Genomic DNA, 7,346 nt, shown 5'->3' on the forward strand with positions numbered 1-7,346 from the left:
ACTCCCCACTCCCCTCTCCCACCCAGTTTCCTCCCTCCATCTGCTTTCCATGACCATTCCATTCCCCATTCCAAGTGAGACTCAAGCATCTTTGCTTGTACCCTCCCTCCTTCCTGTCTAGCCTCCTCGGATCTGTGGAGTGTAGCATGGGCATCCTGTATTTTATGGCTAATATCCACTAAGTGAGTACATACAATGAGTGTCCTTTTGGGACTGGGTTACTTCACTTAGGATGACATTCTCAAGTTCCATCCATTTGCCTGCAAATTTCATGATGTCTTTTTCATAGCTGAATATTATTCCAGTATATAGATGTACCACATTTTCTTTATTCAGTCCTCAGTTGAGGGACATCTAGGTTGTTTCCAGTTTCTGGCTATTACAAATAAAGCTGCTGTGAACATTGTTGAGCAAGTGTCTTTGTGAGATGGTGAAGCATTTTTCAGGTATTTCCAGGAGGGGTATAGCTAGGTCTTAAGGTAGAACTATTCCCAGTGTTCTGGGAAACCACTAAATTGATTTCCAAAGAGGCTGTACAAGTTTTCACTCCCACCAGAAATGGAGGAGTGTTCCTCTTGCTCCACATTCTTGACAGCATGTGCTATCACTTGAGTTTTAAATCTTAGCCATTCTGACCAGTGTAAGATGGAATCTCAGGGTTGTTTTGATTTGCATTTCCCTGATAACTAAGGACTTTGAACATGGCTTTAAGTGCTTCTTGGCCATTCAAGAATCCTCTGTTGAGAATTCTCTGTTTAGCCCTGTGCCCGAATGACCAATTTAAATAATAAAATATCTATACATATTCTACTGTAATTTTTAAAGATTGCATATTCCATGAACCTGCTTAGGCATGTGAGGCTCTCTTACCCACGTCTGACACTAGTTGGAAAGAAATTGAAAAAGGAAAGAAAAAAAAAAACAATGAAGAATTTACCAATATATGATTGTTCATAACAATCTTGAATCTTGACAATCCCAGGTCTTCTGGATTCTGGGTGGAAAAGAGCAGAAAAGGTAGGAAGGCAAATTCACTGGCAGAGAGGAGCTGAAGAATGCATAGAAAATGGTTTGCAGGCCATTTTCTCAATCACATGGTGCTTCCTCCTTTTCTTTACACACAAACCACCTCTTCCTCCCATAAAATACCTTTCACTACAAGAGCTACAAAGACTCTCCTCCTTTTGATTTTATTTTTTTCCTCTGGAGCCAACCTTAACAGTAAATAGCCAAGAAAGTAGATTAAAACAAAAGTATAACTTTTGTATATCTAGAATTACTCCCTCATTTTGTGAAAATTTAGTCATAGTAAACTAAATTTTCCTCACTATATACTGTGTTATTATTTTTTTAGATGCCCAGTGAGTAATTGGGTTTTTAATTAAACAATAAACTCCTGAAAATTAAATGTAAATGCTTAACTTTAAAATTAATGAAGAGGGGACAAAGGATAAATGATGTCAAGAATTCCTTTTATTCTTGACAAAAGGAACTCTTCCCTGCTTTTAATAAGTAGTTTGCATTGCTCCCTATTCTGTTCTCAGAATTTAAAGCAATGAGGATAGAAGAAGATTCAGTCCCATGGGGAAGTCAGAGTCCCAGTTGGCCATCTCTTGTCACCAAATGAAGCTTCCAGTACCAGGATTCTGTTATATCTTAATTAAGTTGTATATCAAAGGGGTCCTATGGAAATCCCCAAACAGCCCATGATGTTTTCAAGACTATAGCTTGCTTTCCACAAACCTATGGCAAGATTCCATTGCTGAAGCCAACACCTACACAACTCATTAAGAAATGTCAAAACCATCAGCCCTTTGTGCTGCTGTCTTTGGGTATGGGAAAGTACTCATGCCAAAAGAGGAATGTAAACACAAAACCTTTGATCTACAATAATGTCCTGCCTAAAAAATATGCTAGGGCAATAATGACACAAAGCTTGGGGAAGTAACCAACCAATGTCTGGTTTGACTTAAAGCTCCCTCCAGGAGATGGAGCCCTTGCCTGAAACTGTTTGAGTGGCCAAGAACGAAAATTAGCCCAGAAACCAGTAAAACCAAAAACTACTGGTCATAATAATAATAATAATAATAATAATAATAATAAGTTGTGATAAAAATGCCTTTTAATGATATTCTGCTATACTCATAGACCAGTGCCTTGCTGGAGCACTGTCACAGAAGATTTCTCCTGCAATAGATGGGAACAAATATAAAGACATTATACAGAGGGAGGGACCTTGGAACACTCAGACATTAATGGATGTCTCTATCAAATCTTCCCCCTTAGGGCCCAGCGAACCCCAGGAAAGAGTAGGAAAAAAAAAAAGAAGAAGAAGAAGAAGAATATCACATCCAGAGGGGATGAAAAACACTAAGAAAACAAGGCCCACTAAATCACATGATAAAAGCTTACATGAATTCAGAGGGATTGAAGCAAAAAGCACAGGTCCTGCGCAGATGTCTGCTCCAGGTCCTCTGTGTATATTACTATGGAGAGGAACTGGGAGGAATCAAGGGAGGGGAAAGCATAATCAGGATACATTATATAAGGGAAAAAAATCTATTTTCAATAAAATGAAAAAAAAAAGTCTCTTCCGGTTAGGGAACTAGTCATCATTTGCACATGCATGTTGCTGTCCACATGCTGGGTACCTTAAAGATGCTTTTCATTTGTCAATGAAAGTGAGTAAGTACCTCCGTAAGGGCCTGGCCCAGAGGGAAGGTATCTCCACTTATCAGGAAAAGCTTAACCAATGCAAGTGATTTGACCAATTATATACATATGTGTATGTATACATACATAAACTAGGCTTTTAATAAAGCTGTTTCAGTTCCCAGTGATATGTCTTTAAACACTCTTAGCTTGCTAAGGAAAAAAACTGTCTATTTACAAATATGATATCAAATTAACAGTCAAATTTAGTGAATACTTGAGCAATATAAAGCTACACACAACATTGTAAACAAATCCTCAATTTTTTAAACACATTCTACATTAAAGAAAGGCAGATCAAATATATTATTATATTATTTTATTTACAATAACAAATATAGGACCATGTTACATAATATATTTCAATACACATTGATATGCTCTTATTTGTGCTATACAGTAAATATACTCCATATTGAATACTTATTTGAAAATTACAAATACTTGTTACATTTGTATTATGTAAACTTCAAAACGGAAGAAAGTATATCAATGTAGCTAGAATTCAGTTCTTTGAAAATGAGGGATAGTAACTGGAAAGAAAAAAATAGTGAGGGGAATAGTTCTCTAAGTCAAGAATTTATTATCATGCAAGTATAAGGACTGGAGCTCTAGCCCCAGCACCTAAAAAAAAAAAAAAAAAAAAAAAAAAAAAAAAAGAAAGAAAGAAAGAGTGTAGTATGTAGTGGTGGAGACAGGAGGGAGAAACAGATGGATCTTTCTAGCTCACTAGTCAACCAATCTAGCAGAATCAGGGAACTGCAAGTTAATAAGAGAACTTGTCTCAAAGACCAAGATGGACAACTGAAGAACGATAGCCAAGGTTGACATCTCTCACTCTCTCTCTCTCTCTCTCTCTCTCTCTCTCTCTCTCTCTCACACACACACACACACACACACACACACACACACTGGCTTCCTCTTTCTCCCTTCTTCCTTCCCTCACTTTCTCTCTTACTCTCTCACCACACACACATACACACGTACTTGAGAAGCTGTTGAGTCTGTTTTTTCTCACCCTGAGTGTCACTAATGTGGCATGGTAATTTGTGACAATGAATCAAACTCTGAACTATGACACGTGCCAATATTTGCATGTTTTTATTCCAGTAGACAGTTTTGAAGACAAGAGATGCTATAGTTGCCTACATGCCTGTGACTTCTCCCCTGCCACTCACAATTTTCAAAAAGATAAAAGGGAAAGAAGTTATTTGTAGTTCCCTGTATTTAATAATGCTTTGAATATTCAGCCTCCATTTTCTTTGGGGTAAATGATTAGAAATGAACTTTAAGGATGATGAGAAACCCGAACAGCCCATAATTAAGGAACTTGTTAATGAATAAAAAACCTTCTCCCTGAACATCTAGACAGACCCACCACTCCCCCAACACTGCACATAGACTCCCTCACAAGCACTCTAGCAGCATCACTAGAATACAGTGGAAGGGAAGTAGTGTTTCAGCCTCCCTTTAGAGTGGATGTGAAAAAGAAAACCAAAAGCTTTACCAAAAAGATGTAAGAACAATAATATTTAATTTCATGGCTCTAAAACCCTCAGAACATGAGTTACAAACAAGATATATCTTTCTCTAAACTGCCGTCTGGACCTTTTGAGCCAGAGACAATGAATAAAGAAAAAAATAAGGAAGAAAACACACCACATTTTCAAAGACTGTTTCTACTGGAAATCCAGTTTCGACAACTCTGTCACCTGCTTTATATCATTAAACTGAAGGAGACTATGAATAGGAAGGGGTGGTAAAGAGACTCTGCTAATAAAATATTTAAGAACATCAGGAAAAGCCATGCCAGGCTTTTAGTTTACCCAGGAAAAGCATCTTCTAAAGTATCAGTCAAATATGATTTACTGTATTAATAAAATCACCTTCCGATTACGAAGGTGGCTCACATACATAAAAGGCAGAGAGATGCCTATTTTTAAAATCTGGACGTAAAGGACAGAGTATTCTGGAGGAAAGACAATGTCAAGGCTCTTGCTCTTTGCAGCTGCAGAACTGACTTTGACCTCATCATTCACAGGTGAATGGTATGAGTCTCTGTCTCTGAAAATATCCTGGAGCCACACACTAGCGGGGCGGGAGCGCTCCTGTAATCTTACATAAGATTTAGTATGCCTTGGAACAAACAAGAATGACTATATAGCTAACGTCTGAAGAGCACCTCCCGGGCAATTATTATTGCTCCAGGAGATGAGTGATTGATTGCACGGGTTGGGGTTTACCATCTTTCAAATCTGCATTTTCCTCTAGAACACTGGAATAATGATGGTCCCAGAGAGTCATGAAGATTACCCAATCTATCAGCATTTTTCTCTGTGTTTGACTTTCATTCCTCTGCATGTGATTGCTTCTGAAATAATGGTCGTGGAATTGAAAGTGTTCTTTAGATTCCCCAGTGATTTTCATTTGTAATAGATAAGCAAATGCATTTTTTTCCTATTACACTAACCAGAGAAAGACACCACCACATAGAAAACCCTATAAATAGCAGGGACAGGAGTCCACTCCGGACACTAGCCCCTCCAGAGGAAAGAGAAATAAAGGATTCAGAACAATGAAGCAAGCAGACTGATTTCATCCACAGATGCCTGCAGAATGTGTGGATAATATCCCTGCCAGCATGAAAAGTTTATTTCTGACTTAGTTTAGGCCTATATTTTACACGGAAGTGCAGGAGTCTAACACAACGCTGCAAGGTCAGTCTGTGCTACTCCAAAGGCTGTGAGACCCTTCCATTGTCAACCGTTTATGTATCCAAGTGTCCACTTGGACCAGTTTCTCTACATGCAAAGTCTCTCCCTACCCTGGCCTTGGCCTCACCCACATATTAGTCTGGTTTTTGAACAATGAGAAGTTGTTTTCTTAATGGCATTTGCTGTTTATCGCTGACTGCGGAGGGGTCTGCGGAGGAGCATTCCTAAGAATTTTTCGAGAAAATGTGAGCTGTCAGCCTGACTGACCCTTCATCTCATCTATTTTTGCTTTTGTTTCCGATTATAACTGGGAAAATAACAGGAACAGAAAGTATTTTAAAAGCCCAACTTTAGGCTTGTTTCACTCCATAATTTGTTACTTTCTTTTTCTGGCAAGAAGAACTTAATTATGTAAAGTAGCGACAGCTCAACCAGATTCTTCACTGATCCACACCACAGATAAGCAATTCTGAGAACTTAAATATGCAGTGAAGACACTACTAATCACTACGCCAGGAGCAACCTGAAAGAAAGATTCTCCTGCACATTGTGAATGTGTCCATCGTTTGAACAGCTTTGCAAATACTTTAAATTAAAATAAAAAAATAGAGCCTTTGGGGAAAATAACTCTTTCATACATTATAATATATAAAGCCATGATAATAAAGGTGTTACAATACTCTGAAATTAAGACAGAGGCTAGTCCTTATAATTGCAGAAAAAGAAAAACACACATTCTAATACATAGGATGAAATCTACAAATTTAATCAGTTCACTGAAAACTGTCTAAAGGCAATGCACCATTCTATAGATCCAGCAATTCGTCCTGAGTGTTTCTAACTAGTATCAGAAATTCTATCTCCCATTTGGGGGAAGAATCTGGCCAACAACCTCAGGATGGGAGCCTGCACACATACTACCTTATTTTATCACATTGTATTGGACCATAAATTATGATTAGAAAATCTTCTTAACCTCGGAATTCAACCTGTTCTGTTTGGATAATTTCATAGTTTTTAGAAAATGCACTAATACACACATGTAAAGCAAAAGAATAAAACTTAAAGGCCAGTGAAAGTATAAGTAAAAGTGTAATAACATAAAACAGGAATGAGATATCGAAATTTTTGATTTGAGCAGTAGCATAATACATTTTACAATTTTAGATGGCATTTGGTACATGGAGGAATAACTCATCATGTATTTATAGCACATGTGAAAGACCTTCTGTGTGTGTGTGTGTGTGTGTGTGTGACTGTGTCCATAACTGTGTGTCTGTGTGTGTATTTGTGTCTGTGTGTGTGTGTGTCTGTATGTGTCTGTGTGTGTATCTGTTGTATCTGTGTGTATGTTTCTGTGTATGTTTGCATGTGTGTGTGCCTGTATATGTGTCTGTGTGTTTGTGTCTGTTTCTGTGTGTATCTGTGTTTCTGTTTCTGTGTGTGTGTGTGTGTATGTATCAGTGTTTATGTGTCTGTATCTGTGTGCTTCTATGTATGTATATGTGTGTGTGTGTGTGTGTGTGTATCTGTGTTTAGGTATCTGTGTCTGTGTCTATGTGTGAGTGTTTGTGTGCCTGTATATCTGTGTGTCTGTCTGTGTATGTGTCTGCCTGTGTGTGTGTCTGTGTCTCTATGTGTGTCTTTGTGTCTCTGGGTGTCTGGGTGTCTATGGGTATATGTCCCATACATGTCACATATGGGTATGTGTCCAAGTGTGAGTTTCTGGGTTTGTGTGTGAATGTCTGTGTGTCTGTATGTCTGTATGTCTGTGTGTCTGTCTATGTATGTGTCTGCCTGTGTGTGTGTGTGTCTGTGTCTCTATGTGTGTCTGTGTGTGTCTGTGTCTGAGTGTCTATGGGTATATGTCCCATACATGTCACATATGGGTATGTGTCCAAGTGTGAGTTTCTGGGTCTG

At 38.2% G+C, this 7,346-nt stretch overlaps 1 long non-coding RNA gene across 1 annotated transcript in view; it reads right to left on the reverse strand.

Annotated features, from left to right (window-relative positions):
• Positions 1–937: 937 nt before the first annotated feature.
• The window catches only part of LOC115030088, a 142,005-nt gene continuing 135,596 nt past the window's right edge, over positions 938–7,346 (reverse strand). Inside the window, exon 6 of the long non-coding RNA XR_003835708.1 lies at positions 938–994. This is a non-coding gene — a long non-coding RNA (uncharacterized LOC115030088). The remainder of the gene's footprint in view (positions 995–7,346) is intronic.

The sequence above is a fragment of the Mus caroli genome, chromosome 1 (genome assembly GCF_900094665.2).
Source record: "Mus caroli chromosome 1, CAROLI_EIJ_v1.1, whole genome shotgun sequence".
NCBI classification, from domain to species: domain Eukaryota; kingdom Metazoa; phylum Chordata; class Mammalia; order Rodentia; family Muridae; genus Mus; species Mus caroli.